Source organism: Phaethon aethereus (assembly GCF_964289735.1).
Source record: "Phaethon aethereus genome assembly, chromosome: Z".
NCBI lineage: Eukaryota > Metazoa > Chordata > Aves > Phaethontiformes > Phaethontidae > Phaethon > Phaethon aethereus.
In genome coordinates this window covers 30,242,804-30,257,825 of record NC_138577.1, presented here as the reverse complement: position 1 = coordinate 30,257,825, position 15,022 = coordinate 30,242,804, and the positions used below count along the sequence as shown (strand labels likewise).

At 40.7% G+C, this 15,022-nt stretch overlaps 1 protein-coding gene across 1 annotated transcript in view; it reads left to right on the top strand.

Moving 5' to 3' along the window:
- Positions 1–5,445: 5,445 nt before the first annotated feature.
- Positions 5,446–15,022, top strand: part of FCHO2 (FCH and mu domain containing endocytic adaptor 2) — a gene marked incomplete at its 3' end in the record, with an annotated part of 101,242 nt that continues 91,665 nt past the window's right edge. Inside the window, exon 1 of the mRNA XM_082013285.1 lies at positions 5,446–5,469. The remainder of the gene's footprint in view (positions 5,470–15,022) is intronic.

Below are 15,022 nucleotides of genomic sequence, written 5' to 3'. Positions count from 1 at the left end.
GCAGGGGTTGCCCCAACCCAGGACCCTGCATTTGGCCTTGTTGAACCTCATGAGGATCACACAGGCTCATTCCTTGAGTTTGTTCAGGTCTCTCTGGATGGCATCCCATCCCTCAGGCATGTCAGCTGCTCAGATTGGTGTCATCTGCAAACTTGCCAAGAGTGCACTCGATCCCACTGTCTCAATCACTGATGAAGATATTAAACTGGTCCAATACAGACCCCTGAGGGACACCATTCATCACCAATCTCCATCTTGACATTGAGCTGTTGACCACTATCCTCTGGATGTGACCACCCAACCAATTCCTCATCCACCCAACTGTCCACCCATCAAATCCATCTCTCTCCAAGTTAGAGAGAAGGATTTTGTGGGGGATCGTGTCAAAGGCCTTACAGAAGTCCAGAGAGATGACATTCATAGCTCCTCCCTTGTCCACTGGTATAGTCAGTCCATCATAGAAGGCCATTGGGTTGGTCAGGCAGGACTTGCCCTTGGTGAAGCCATGCTGCCTGTCTCGAATCACCTCCCTGTCCTCCATATGCCTTAGCATAGCTTCTAGGAGGATCTGTTCCCTGATCTTCCCAGGCACAGAGGTGAGGCTGACAGGTTGTAAGCAAGTGAATTATTAAACTTCTAGTTAATGCCTGCAGGTATTCAGGGACAATTGTTTGGTTAGAACATAATCCTGGTATTTTTAAATCCTACAAGGTAACCTGATAATACTTACCAAAGTTAAATGATTCTTGAAAGGGTCTTCGCTAACAATGCGCTCTGTATGCCTTTTACCCCCATCTTTTGTTCTCCACCACAGTGCTAAACAACTCTGGCTTTTTATACCTCTTTCTGGTGCTCATAATCTTCGGAACATATCTCAATTGATAGTATAAATTCCTGTTTACCTATCAAGATTCTTTGTGTATGGAATGTGGAAATAGGGGAGGATGGATAAATTGAGATGCAGAGAGCAAACTGTGGAATCCGGGATGCTTTCCTGAGAGAACTCTGTGCTAAATAATACCTCCTTTCACATGTATGGAACCCACATTAATACCAAATGGCATAGTTTTTTAAAAATTAGGATTATATTCATGAAATATAACTGTTAAATAGTAAAGCCAAAAAGCCTTTTTAGTTCTGCATACCCCTCCTGTGAGGTTTGTTGTTGCAGTTCTTTAACCTTACATCCATGTAGAGGGCAAAAAATGGGAGAGGAATTGATTTTTTTTTTTAACTATTAAAAAACTAGTAATCAAAAAACCTATTTGGATCTTCTATGAAAGCTGCTTAAAATATGCAATGGGAATGTTTGTTTTATTATACAGGACTCACTGTGTAGCTATGACTATCAAAATAATGTTCCTTCTGTCCACCTCCATTACACCAGGAGAACAAAAGAGCAATTGTACTCGGACAAACAAAGAGTCTACCTAACCCAGCATCATGTCCTTGGCAGCCAATACCTAACGAACAGGATAAGATGGAAGTACTATAAATGATACCATTTCAAAGTATTCTCACATGCTTCACTAACTTGCAGATCAGGGACTTCCAGAATAAGTGATATTGTCTTTTAATTTAGTAATCTGTTATGGATTTTTCCATCTAGATGTGCTGGTCTGTCTGGGATAGAGTTAATTTTCTTCATAGTAGCCAGTACAGGGCTATGTTTTGGTTCTGTGCTGAAAATAGCTTGATAATACAGGGATGTTTTTGTTACTGCTGAGCAGTGCTTACACAGAGTCAAGGCCTTTCCTGCTTCTCACCCCACTCCATCAGTGAGTAGGCTGGGGGTGCACAAGAAGTTGGGAGGGGACACAGCTGGGACAGCTGACTCCAACTGACCAAAGGGATATTCCATACTGTATGATGTCATGTTCAGCATATAAAGCTGGATAAGAAGAAGGAAATGGGGGATGTTTGAAGTTACGGCATTTGTTTTCACAAGTAACCATTGTGTGTGATGGAGCTCTGCTTCCCTGGAGATGGCTGAACACCTGCCTGCCCATGGGGAGTGGTGAGTGAATTCCTGGTTTTGCTTTGCTTGCATGTGTGGCTTTTGCTTTACCTGTTAAACTGTTTTTATCTCAACCCACAGGTTTTCTCAAGTTTACTCTTCTAATTCTCTCCCCCATCCCACTGGGGGGAGTGAGCGAGCAGCTGCGTGGTGCTTAGTTGCTGGCTGGGGTTAGACCACAACAGTAGAGAAACCTGGAAAATTCTTCCAGTTTCTCCTTCTTTCAAGGAGAAATTTCAAGACTGAATTCTCTGCTTGTGCATTCATTAAAACATATTTTTCATTTTTACTTCATCTCCTCTATTCTTACTCATGAGTTTTCTATGTTGTATTCTTCCTCAGTCATCTCTTTTCCAACCTGAAGAATTCTAGTTTACTTGGCGGATATATTAATTCCCATATCTTGGATTCTTTTTTGTTGCTTTTATCTCAGTCCTCTGAAGTTTTTTTGGTTTGTAGTGTTGTTTTTTTAAGGGGGCGGGGGGAGTGTTTAAGGTAAGGTGTACCAGTACCATGCACAGCATTCATGGTGCAGGCACCCACACACACAGGTTTACGCACTGGATGAGGTTCTCTGTTCCTTTCCTAATATGTCTAACAACTTGTTTTGAATATGACTAAGCATCAGTCTCTGCCTTTAAGTACTGTATATAGCTGGTCTCATAACCTCAGAGTCTGTCACCTTCTAGAATGACTTCCAATAAACTGGATGGATGGTGACCCAGCACATAAAATAACCAATCCAGCATGTAAAATTGCCTCACCGTCACACCTCCTTTACACTGAATTTTAAATTCAAGTGCAAGATACTGAGTTATGATATCTGTTAATAACTGCTGCTGGGTATTACACATGAAGCATGACTGAAAAACTGTAAGAACACCGACTGGATATTGCCATGGCATTGGCACAGTACATGGACTGATTCTTCAGCCACGCTCACTACATATAATATCCAGCAGCACATAAAGCAAGGTAATATGTAATCTAGGATTTTCTTACCCGGACCAGACTCCAAAGAAGTGGTGTGCATAATGGTACTGTCCTTAGTAGTGATTTTTCAGTATGTGCTACCTTAAAAGGTGACAAGATTGGCATGCAGCATGTAGGATGGTAAAGTTTAACAGCAGCCCTTTGTTGCTGGTACAGCTCATTTTATCATAGTATATGGAGTTCAAGGGAAAGTTCACTCCTACGAAATTGGTTTTATTATGGAGAATTCCAGTGTGTTAAGAACGTGACTACTTATCCCAATCAAAGCAGTTTTCTATATAACTGTACCTATGCTGCAGGGTACCTTAAAGTTCAAGTCTAAGATTTTGCATTTCACTTGAATTTTTGTGGAACGCTGTTGTTGAAAACCTGAGGATGGGTTTGGTATTTGTGTGATGGTAGATTTCTGCAGCATTGCAGCAGTTGCTTCACATTGTAGATGTAGCAGTAGGCAAGGGACTTCTACTTTGAAAATGTGGAAGATGGGAACTTTTCCATGAAATGTGGAAGTGAACACAACTTTCCTTCCATCATAGCATAATATCTGTCCCTGTAAAAGGTATTTTTCTATCTACTATGGAATAAAAGCCTTCAGGTCTGATCACGCAGCTTTTATCTCCCTGTTTGCCCTGGTGTCCATCCTTAAAGACAGCAATGCACACTGCAAAAAGCACTGTGTTCTTATCTTTCTTCAGATCATAATGCAGACTGCTTACTTATATCAAGTAAACAGATGCATAAACTAGTTTTTCTTTAATGTAGTCCTATAGCATGTGACTACTGTTTGGAATTACAGTACACATGCTTACTATTATTCCACATGCTTACTTATGACTAGTATATTTTTTTTGCCTAATGAAATTCTATAGCTCTGTAAACTGAGCTACATTTTTCCTAATCATTTGGCTTTCACGGAAGTTTTCAACTAGCATAAATTTGACATAAGTTGGTGAATTTATCAGGTTCTTAGGGATAACTTGAATGTTCTGCCCTATGCCTTACCTAGTATCGTACAGAATGAAGGCCAAAGAACATCAGTATTAAGGTGGAGGCAGGTGAGATTTTTCAAACCAGAAGTGAAAGGATTTCTGGGCTAGGGGGTGCAGGGACGGATAACGACCTTGGACGCCCAGCATAGAGTATCAGCTGCTTACTTTTTCTGTCCTTGATTAAAGCTTTGGACTGACAAAACCATAGAAAAAAGTTTGGTTAAAGTGCTTATCACATGTTTGCATAGGACAACGAGCTGCAGCCTCTTACATCACTGCTTAGACCTGGCCCTCTACTTTAGTCAATAATGAAAACCTAACTGCTGTTTTGGGCAACAAACCATCTTGATATGGTAGAACTGGAACTCGTTGGGGTCCCAGAAAGAGGCCAACTCTTTGGTGCTGACTCTGCCGTGAAAAATGTATTAAGACATTCTCACCGAAAAGCAGCACTCCAGGTAGACTGGCCACAGACAGCCCTTGAGTGGCTCCATGTTCTGGTCCAGCAATTGGCATCACCCCCACTGGCTAATAGTCTACAACAGGTAAATGAAAGGTCTGGAAACTGAACTGCCATTGAAGAAGATGATTTTAAGTAAACAGTTTCTCCAAACTCTTTGGCTTTAGATGAAGGGCATCATTTTTAGGAGCATGCCCCTGGAACTGTAAAATCCTGTGAGAGGAGGCAGTTGGGAGAGGTAAAGCTATGCTTTATGAGCAAAGTTCCCAGCAGGACTAGTCATCACCTGCTTTGAAGTATCTTATCCTGCTTGGCTGGAAACGATGCTGGGTTGTGAAGCCTCCTGGAACAGCGCGAGTCTCTTCTCCAGGCACTGCAGCACTCCCTGTAGCCGTTCCCTGGCGGTTACTGAACACGTTTGAGGGGGTTTTACTCAAGATTTCTGAGTCTGCCCTCTGCAACTGTGTTCCTATTTCTGCAGACCAGGGTTTCTTCACTGGCGAGATGGCACCCCGCCACTCGCCGTGGGTTGGAGTTGCCGGACCGTCCGCGTTCTGCGGTAGAAGCGCCTTGCCTTGCCTTGCCCTGCCCTGCCCTGCCCTGCCCGCCTGGGGCGGCTGGTGGCCCTCCGCCCGGCCGTGTACGACGGGGGCAGCGGGCGGTGGCGGGAACAGGGTGCCCGCCCCCCGGCCGCGCGACTCCAACGGCCGCAGCGGCGGGGCCGCCTCTCTGCGCATGCCCCTCTGCCCGGGGGAGGCGGGGGGGAAGGGAGGCATGCGTGCGCCTGCGCAGGGTCCTCGAAGGCTGGCTGTGCCTGGACGCATGCGCAGGGTCGGAGGCGGCGGAGCTGTGTGGAAGGAGGCGGTTGCACCGTAACGGGAAGGGCGGCGCGCCGCGGCGGCGCCCGTTTCCTCCGTCGCGTCTCGGCGGCTGAGGCGGCCGGGGCCAGGCTCGCCGGTGGCCGCGGCGGCAGCAGCGTGGTGATGGCGTACTTCGTGGAGAGCTTCTGGGTAGGGAAGCGCCGCAGGCTGGTTCCACTGCGCCGCGGGTGGAACGGGCAAGGCAGGGCACGGTGCAGCCGGGGTCCCCTCTGCGGGAGCAGCCTGGGCTCTTACGCCACCCCCGGGACTGGGCCGGGGCCTTGCGGCGGGAGGACGGTGGCCGCGGCTCCCTGCGCCCACTGCGGCTCGCTTCTGCCGCGCTGGGCCGTGGGGGAAGCCGGGTGGCTGCCGGCGTTGCCCTGCCCGCGCAGCCCGCGGCGGGGCGAGAGGACCACTGCCCCCTGCCCGGCCCTCTGCCTCCCGCCGGCGCCCAGAGGTCCTCTGGGGAGGGACGACAGGGGAGAGACGTTACTGGTGGCCGTGGGGGCCCTGGGCTAAGGGACACGATCCTGTGCTCGGTGGTCTCGCTTTCGCAGGCGCCGTCGCGCGTGGATGTGGCTTGGACTGCAGTCCGATCTCTGTTCGTCAAGCCTCCCAAACAATGCCATTGTTTGGGGGAATAGCACCGACTGTAACAACTTAACAGTTGTATCACGCAAACGCAAAGCTGCGGCTCGGAGCGCTGTGCTTTTGTACGGATAACTTGTCTCTGGATGTCAGAAGGTACAGCCTGAGCAGCAGGCAGCTGGGGGAACAGCAGACTTCCTAGTGTGTTTCAGAAACACAGTTTATCAGTCACCTCTGTGCAGATCCATACGTTTTTAAGTGGCCAGATATGTGTGCAGAAAAAAATAAAATATGGATTTGGATTATTATTCAGTCTTGCATGAAATGAAGTTTGTTTTCATTGTGACCTTAGTTGGTCTGAAACATTAAAGTAAGTGTTCTTGTAATCATCAGGCTGTTTATAATGTTGCTGCTTCTTTGCATGTTCAGTTTTTAATATGCATCTCTACCAACTAATAGGGGAAACATAAATGGTCATTTCTTGAGACCAAAATGAAAACAGAGAAAATATCTCTTAGATGTCAGCTTTTTCTATGTAAGCAACAGTTATCCTTAAAGTTGAGGGAAAACTAATTTCACAAATACAATATACTATTCTTGAATATAAAGCATAGCTCAAGCCAGACTTCATGTTTTGTTTGCAGCATTGTGTTTAATTTTGATTTTTTTAATTTTTATTTCAACAGAATATTAAAATGTAATGAAGCCAGGTGTTAGATTTGCTCTCTTGGAGTACAAATCATCTTAATTTGAAGCCTCAATGGGGGAGATCAGTATTAAACTAGTATGTGGAAATTTTTTATCTCTCATAAAAATAAGATTTAAATGAACATTTAAAGTTACATTTTCATTGGAAAAGTTACTATCTCCTACTAAGATTAAAGTAAAATAGAAGATTTTTATTCAGCTACCTCAGCTGAAATCACACACACTTTTATATTTAACTACATTATGTAGTATGGTATGTTCATTTAACCGTTTGTCTGATCAGTTAAATAGGTATTTTATTTTGTTAGTAAGTCAATAATTTTGTTGAATCAGTGAAGGCAGTGGGCCATTCCCATACGTTCTGTTTCCCTGTCTGTGTCTTCACAAATGCTACCAGCAAATATGAGGTAGTAAGCATCTACCCAAACTTTCCATTCTCTCTTTCTGCTCTACAAAGTCTCTGCCTTATAGCTCTGTTGGCACAACTTCTAGTATGGGTCAGCAATGAGTGCCAGGAGGAGGTTTTCTTCTGTTGGTGCAGGTTTTTCTCCTACCTCCATAAATGACACAAAGTGGGACAACAAGTGTATTATTCTTGTTTGTCGTGCAGTGACGACAAATACATTAGGATCTTAAACTTGCAAAACTCGACTGATAAACCTTTGTAATACCATGGACAGGGTTTTACTTTGTGTAGAAGCAAAATAAAAAGGAACAGAAACTGCTCCTTCTTTGCTGTTGTGGGTAAATATCTTTCAAGAATAGCTGTAATGTCTAAATATGACGGATTTTTAAAATCAGAAAGTATTGAGTTTCTATATATCCTCAAAACCAAGCATGAATTATAGGTTTGTACATTTTGAATCATTAGGCTTCTCCATTTCTACTAACTTCTCAGAATAGGTTATTGTTCAGAATTATTACTGCAGTGCTTTGGAAGACTTCGGATACAATCTATGTATGCTTTGAAATGTGGTGAGAAAGTTAAGATGGAAATTAGCATACTGTTTTTTAAAATGCACTGAATGCATAATAACTAAAAATAAGAGACATCCATAAGGAGAAAGAAAGGTGGTATTGTATAGAACTTTGGAAGAATTGTCTTCTCTCTCTTGGTTTTGCCTTGCCCTTCTGGATAACACCAGGCAAAATGTTTCTGTCACCTATGGAATGGGATAATTATACTTTCTAAATCACTGATGTGAAAATGAATCTAAAACATAATTAATATTGTCATCAATTTGCAGCTGAAACTGTGCATTGGAAATGGAAGTTTGGATTTTAAGCTGCAAGGTGCTCTCTCCTGATTTGGTAATTTGCTGTAACTGATAGGAAAAGACCTCAGAAATTTGAGGGACTTGCCTGATATCTCCAGAAAAGGGGAGCGACATAATGTATGAATGTGTATCAATTTCTTACACATTATTTAGACTGCTGTTTTTTAAGGACTTCCTAAAAGTGCTCATGTAAAGAGGACAAATCTTAGCTTCTTTATTGTGATAATCTTCAAGCTTACAATGAGACTTTCCACTTGTATTGCTTTTAAAAGTGTTTGAATATTTGCAAATTTATTTTTTTTTTTGTTAGAGAATGTAAGAAAAACAGATGTTTTGTGGGCCTGCCATCTGTTGACTGCTTCTAAGAGGTCACAGAGAGATAAGTAAGGCTATTTCCAGGATATGTAAAGTTGAGAGACTTGTACTGTCACCTGAAAAATGTAGGGGTCTGGTAATAGAGCACAGCGCTCTAGAGCAGTAGTTTTCAAAGTCAGTAGGATACAGTTACTTTTTTGTGGTATCAAAAATTATGAACCAGTAGTACCGGCTATAAATGGTGTTGATTCTTATGACTGAGTTTTAGGCATTCAAGTCATGTGGCCAAACATTCCCAACTCCTAATTAGGACGTTGTCATAAAACATTGTGTGCTTGCTGCTATGTATGTGCTACATCAAAACAATGATGTAATTCAAAGGGAACACTTTCATAAGTTATTTCCATTATACATAGCTATGTTTTGTCACTTTGAGTACACTCATAGTGGTACAGTAGAATAAAAAGCATTCGTTATCATTGACTTACTGTCATCCTTATCACTGCTTAGGAAGTGTTGTGTAAGCTTTGACATTGTATTTAAACTGACTGGTGCAAGTGATACTTTTGTTAATTGTAAGTCTCATAAACTATGAGAAGTCAACAAAAATAAGCCACTTCTAAGCCAGTCAGTGTTTGTTTATTTTTTTTTTAATTAATTTGATTAAATTGTTGGAATTTCTGTATATAGCTGAAACTGGTCTCTGTAATGCTGTGCTTGGTGACTTGGGAAGTTCTGGGATATAAAAATGTGTGTTTAAATTGGCTTTGACGAATTCCTTGTATTTTATCTTTTTAATCACTGTGTTACCTGTAGCTTTTGAGAATGGCTGTGAGGAGGATTAATTTCCTTTCAAGAGCCTTTGTAACATGTAAGGACTGGTGGTATCCAGGGTTAATAATCTTAGCTTTGTGAAGAGGCTTGCTCTAGTAAGTGTAAGATGTATTTTCTCATGCACTTATATGGTATGAGTGACACTGAGACTTGTCATGCTTCCATCTGGAGTTCCATTCGTATGTTTATGCAGCGCTACTCTTCTGCTTGGCATACAGTTGGATGCTCAGTTTCAGGAGAGCTGTTGTGCAATATTTGCATAGTCTCCTCCCTCTGCATGTGTGCATCTAGCATGAGTTGGCAACTTTCCATCTTTCTTTTTAAAAAATATTTTCAATTATCTAGATAAAGAGGAAAATATATGTTCTTCCTCATATGCGTAGAGCTTCTCTGGAGCTGATCTTTATTTATTGAAGCTGGAAGAAGTAAATTGAAATTGCTGGCTTGCTTTTGTGTTCAAACTTCTCAAAACTTTCAACACTGAAGAAGATACGCTGCTTGTGTAAATACCAGGTGACAGCATTTTGCCATGTTTCAATGCTGTCGATTTTTCTATAGCTCTTTCAGACACTTAGAAATTGAAATTTACTCATAGCTAGCTTTTAAAAATGTAACACCATAAATATTAATCACAGGAGTATTTTCACCTATACAGGGTCCATTAAGTAATTGCCTGGCTGGAAAGGATGACATGTTACTTGTTTGAAACTACAACAAGGAGTAACAGTTTAAAGAGAATTACAACAACGTTTTTCAGAGCATCTAAAATAAGCTTACATATCCCTGGAGTAAGGAGCATTTCTGTTGCTTTAGGTCTTTAAAGCTTCCTTTATGAGTGAATGGAAAGAAGTTGACAGTACAAATGGTCAAGCCATAATGAATAGTTTATGTCTTTCTAAGTTTGTGGGTAAGGAAAAGATTGATTTGGTTAATATTTGGATTAAGATTAATATTAATCTTAATTGTAGAATTACAGGAATGAACACTCAGTCTCTATTGTTGTATTGCACTAAAGTTTGTGTATTAGTTGTTAAAATAGGATATCTTTTAAACGGCATAAACGAAATCTTGTAGTTTCTGAACAGTTGTACCTAGTTTCAGCAAATACCAAATTTCACCTATCTGAGGGAGTTGTGCTCCCCCACCCCCCCATTAATGGATTGTCTGCAGTTATTACTTGGCATATCTGTGAACTCTGGAATTTTCTTGATACAAGTTTTTTTTTAACTAAAAATACTTTGATGCCATTATGATTTATCTCTATTAGGATTCTTGTTTGCATAATCTGTTGATCAGGGTGTGTTTTTTCCATACTTGTATCTGACAGAGGAGCATGAGCATTAATTTAAGTGTAAAACCAGCTTCTCTGGACCTGACCAAAACAAGAAGCAAAGGATGCAAATTTTTCTGTTCTCGCCCCAAAACCTGAATTGATACTATTTCCCACATTCATTCTTTCCTAGGCTTTCCTATTTAGCATTTATCTAACAAAGTAGAGGGGTGTTAGTCATATTTCACTGATATTTCATGTTTGCCAAAGGCAGTTGTAAGGTTTAACTAGGATTTGGAAACTTAATTTGGAGATTATCCAGTTTTCATTTTATGACAATTTGAAGTAAATTAGAGACCTAAACTTTTTTATGGTTAAAAAGAAATCCTGTAATTAAGTTGGAGTACCACTTCCAAATGTTGCAGTTTGCGTATTTGTCTGCGTGTTTCCTGGAGAATAAGTTGTGGGTTTGGTAGGCTATTTTAAAAAGAGGATTAGGCAGTTTATGACTTGATTACAAATTATTTAAAAGTGAAGTTTTCTCAGTCTGTGCCATTTCTTCTTTGTAATGTGGTGATGTGGTCATGTGTAAAGGGTTGAAGGAATGATCGTGCATGCTTAACCACTGCAAATGTGTGTTCTAAAAGCATAGCTTGAAATGACAGTAATTCGCTTATTGTCAAATGTTTCTTTACTTGCTGAACTTAGTTAGAAAAAGTCAAACTTTGTCTGCATTTCTGTCATGAAACTTCTAAAGTTTGACCAAAATCAAAACGTGTTCAAGAACTGGATGTGCCTTTAATTGTCTCATATGCTTAGTTTTGCTGTGAAAACAGTATTTGCAGCTGTCCTTTTCTTACTTCTCACACTAGCTAAACAAGTAGTATGTATCTGACCAATTATGGGCATTTTAGAATCACCTTAATCATTGAGAAACATTTGTTTATGCTGGGTAAAAAGACAGTGCTGTAACAGAGAGTATTAACTTTTTACACTAATAGACGTTAATGTTGAACTGTTTTAATCCAAAGTAGACAGAGCTTGCACTTGTGCACTTTGATTACAAACATAGGAAATAAAGGCTGCTGCAGATTGCCCAGAAATTTCTGGCTATTTTACCAAATGTAGGTTTTATATTCAGAATCATCTTTATGTGCAACAAAGAAACTTATTCTTAAAATTTTTCAAAGTCAATTAAGTAGTTCCGTAAAACAGAGTTCCTGTAATCTGTTTCCTGTTATGCACAAGTCATGGAAATGCTGAATTCTGACTTCACATTTGCTGACAGGGTTACTTTCATTTCCATGAGAAAATCATTGCAGTTAGTCCTTGATGAAAGGAAATGGAAGGACTGTCTGCCCTCGCTTTCTGTTACTTAGTTTATTTTGTATGGAAAGTTGGTCAGTAATACCTCATTGTAGGCTTATTTAAGTGAAGTGTTTACTTGTATTTGAAGTCTTGTTGCCTCTTATGGCTTGCTGTCAAGTGACATCTATACTATATACACAAAAGGGAGGTGTACAATGGGAAACCTCAAAAAGAACACCAGCTTCTGAAGAGAGAGTTTTGTTACCTCTATGGAAGGAGGAGGAAACTGCTAATGAACTTTGAAGTAATTAAATGGAGCCTATATGGAGAGGGGACCACTTACATTTTCATTCTTGAACAGTTTTACGGTTGTTTTTTGTTGAGTAATGACAGGATCATCCTCAATGGGTGGTGTTTTACCTGCAAAGTGACATTCAGAATGGTCCTTCAAACTAATCTGAAAGTTTGTTGCATAGAACCTGATGTTATACGTTACAACAGAGGTTCCTCTTTCTCCAAGATGCAACTTCTAGAAGAATCTGCATCTTACTTTACTGTCCATTTGTCATAGCAGTGGATAGTAATTGCTTCTGAATGGGAGTGGAAGGTCTCATCAGTTCCCTTCTGTGTGCGCTGCATTTATTTATTTTTAAGTAGGTCAGTACTGGGCTTTTAGTGATCCCAGCTATTACTGTTGCCACCAGGAAGGAGTAAGTAAAAACACTTAATGAAGAAAAATTGGCTAGGCACAAAATTTCCATGTACAGAATTTTATACAATGTGTGTGGGGAGGGTGTTGAGGAAAAACAACCAAAACACAAATAAACAGTGTTGATGGCATATGTGCATGTAAGAGGATATATACTTGTTTTTTGTAAATTGAACTACTTTGCCTCTTAGCCACAGCATACACCTCTGTCTTTATCCTATATACAGAGCCTTAACTTTGATGCTTATTGTATGAATTATTTGAGCTACTCTTCATGAACATACCTACTGAATGAAGGAGTTGTGGATAGGCTATATAACTTTTCGTAAGCAGAAAAATGGCTGCTTTCTGCTCTGAGGTACCGTACTTAATTTGACATAGGTATACATAAGTCTCCAAACATGAGTAGAAGATAATGTAATTTATAGAGTTGTTGTCAGGTTAATCATCAGAACTCTTGGTCATGTAAATTATTGAACATTTTTGAAGTCTAGATGTTTGTGCTTATAGGTAGAGCCTGGTATTGCTAGATAGGCTACATATGACATCATATTCACAAGTGGAAAGGTATCTTTTAGTTGTCCCAAGCTTAAACCATATAGGCCAAAATCTGGGCTCGCTGCTTTGTTTAAACCTTAATATATTTTTCACATAACCTCCTAGTCTCTGATAACTATTGATAATGTATAAAAGATGTGGCTTTCATGGGACTTTCTTTAATTGAGGAAAGTACCTATTGTGTTTCTCTGTTGTGTTTTCCACTCTTCAATGCGAAGTCAGGAACAAGAGCAGGATTTGTTAGAAAACTTCATTTAAGTGGAAAAATTAGGTCCTTTGCAGTAACCTTCAGTTACAGTTAGGGAACAGGATAATGATGGGAATTGATTGTTCTGGCTCATTCTGTTCTCTAAAGGTTTGCAGTTACGTTTCTGATAGTCAGCCATCAGGAAGGCTGCAGCCAGAGGCTGGGTCACGGCTGTGCTGCCCTTCCTGTATTTCTGAAGTGGCAGGAAATTTGTGGAGCTCCAGTATAGAAAAGTCCTAATTAAAGCTCCCATTATGAGAAGTGCAGAAGCAGTCTGTGTTCAGCACATTTTGATCAATGTGTTTGTTTAGCTAGAAGAAACACCTTAAGACAAAGGGAAAGAACATTTCACAAAGGAGGACTTTATTAATTTTTCTGGAAGAAATGCGTAACACTTATTTATAAACATTTATCTCCAAATTTGTGTACAGTAACAATTTTGGAGTAGTTAACTAAGAATTTTATTTGTATTCGAATTGAAAATATTGGTGAGGTCTTAGTTACAGTTTTTCTGGTGTTTTGGTAATGTGGTGTCATGCAGATTTTATACTGAGTAAATACAGAGAGTTAAGGAGATAACTTTAGTGCACCAGTAGTCAAAACTATTGTGGGCCTCAAACTACAAGGAAAAGTGGTTAGACAGGAGTGAAAGGGGAATGCAACTGTTTAGGCTGGTACTTGAAAGAGTAATACAACATTTTTAAAAAATAAATTACGCTTCCTACTAATTGGTGTTCCTACCCTTTGTTTATCTTTCAAACTTACAAAAGCCTTGCTCTGTAGATAGTCCTTTATAGTTTGCTCTATTTTCATGTATTCAATTTAGTTCTGCTTGTACTTTTTACAGGCCTTTCTGTAATTGCACTTACACTAAACTGATCTGCATTTTGATGAACTTTTTCAGGTTACAACTTACTGCAAGTTTAGTAACTGTGATTTTATAGGTGTGTTTTTGTTTGGTTGGTTTTATTTTCCCTGATGCTTTAAAGAGGTAAAGCAAATAATTCTGACTGGTAATCTGAATCAAATTGCCTTCAGTCATCTGTTATTTGTAAATTTATATGTCTATGCACAGTGTCCTTTACAGCAATTTGCGATATCGTTGACCGATTTATTATCCAGTGTAGTTAACAGTTCACAGAAGTGGGCCTACTACCATGACTGCCATGAAGTTCTTCTATCTACCCATGGCTGCTTCCACTTACTTAAGCTGGCAGACCTGTGCCTGCCTTCTCCTTCTTGCTCCCACCTCTTCCACTGAGCAATGCAGCTGTTCATGTCCTCATAGTGATCTGGATCACCAATCTTTATTTGCCAGCTTTATTTTTCAGCTATATAATTTCCCTGATCAGGTGTCCCTTGTGGCTGCACGAACAGATTTTTCCAGAACAGAAAGGACAGAAATATGTGTATGGGGATGTATGATCAAATCCTCAGGCTCCTCTCACTGGAAATAAAGAGCTGCCATTGTGCAAAGTCCAGGATTTTAAGGATGATGTTAAGAATCTTGAATGCATCCATAGAAGGGCAACAAAGCTGGTGAAAGGGCTGGAAGGAATGTCATATCAGGACTGGCCAAGGACACTGGGTTTGTCTAGTTTGGAGAAAAGGAGGTCGAGGGGCATTGCTCTCTACAGCTTCATAAGGAGGTGGAGAGGGGGGTGCTGGCCTGTTTTTCTGGGTATGCAGTGGTAGGATGAGTGGGAATGGTTCAAAGTTGCACCAGGGTAGGTTCAGACAGGACACTGGGAAGCATTTCTATACAGAGCAGGTGGTCAAACAGTAGAACAGGCTTCCTAGAGAGGTGGTCAATGCCCCAAGCCTGTCAGTGTTTAAGGGGCATTAAAGCATAACGTGCTTTAACTTTCAGTCAGCACTGAAGTGGTCAG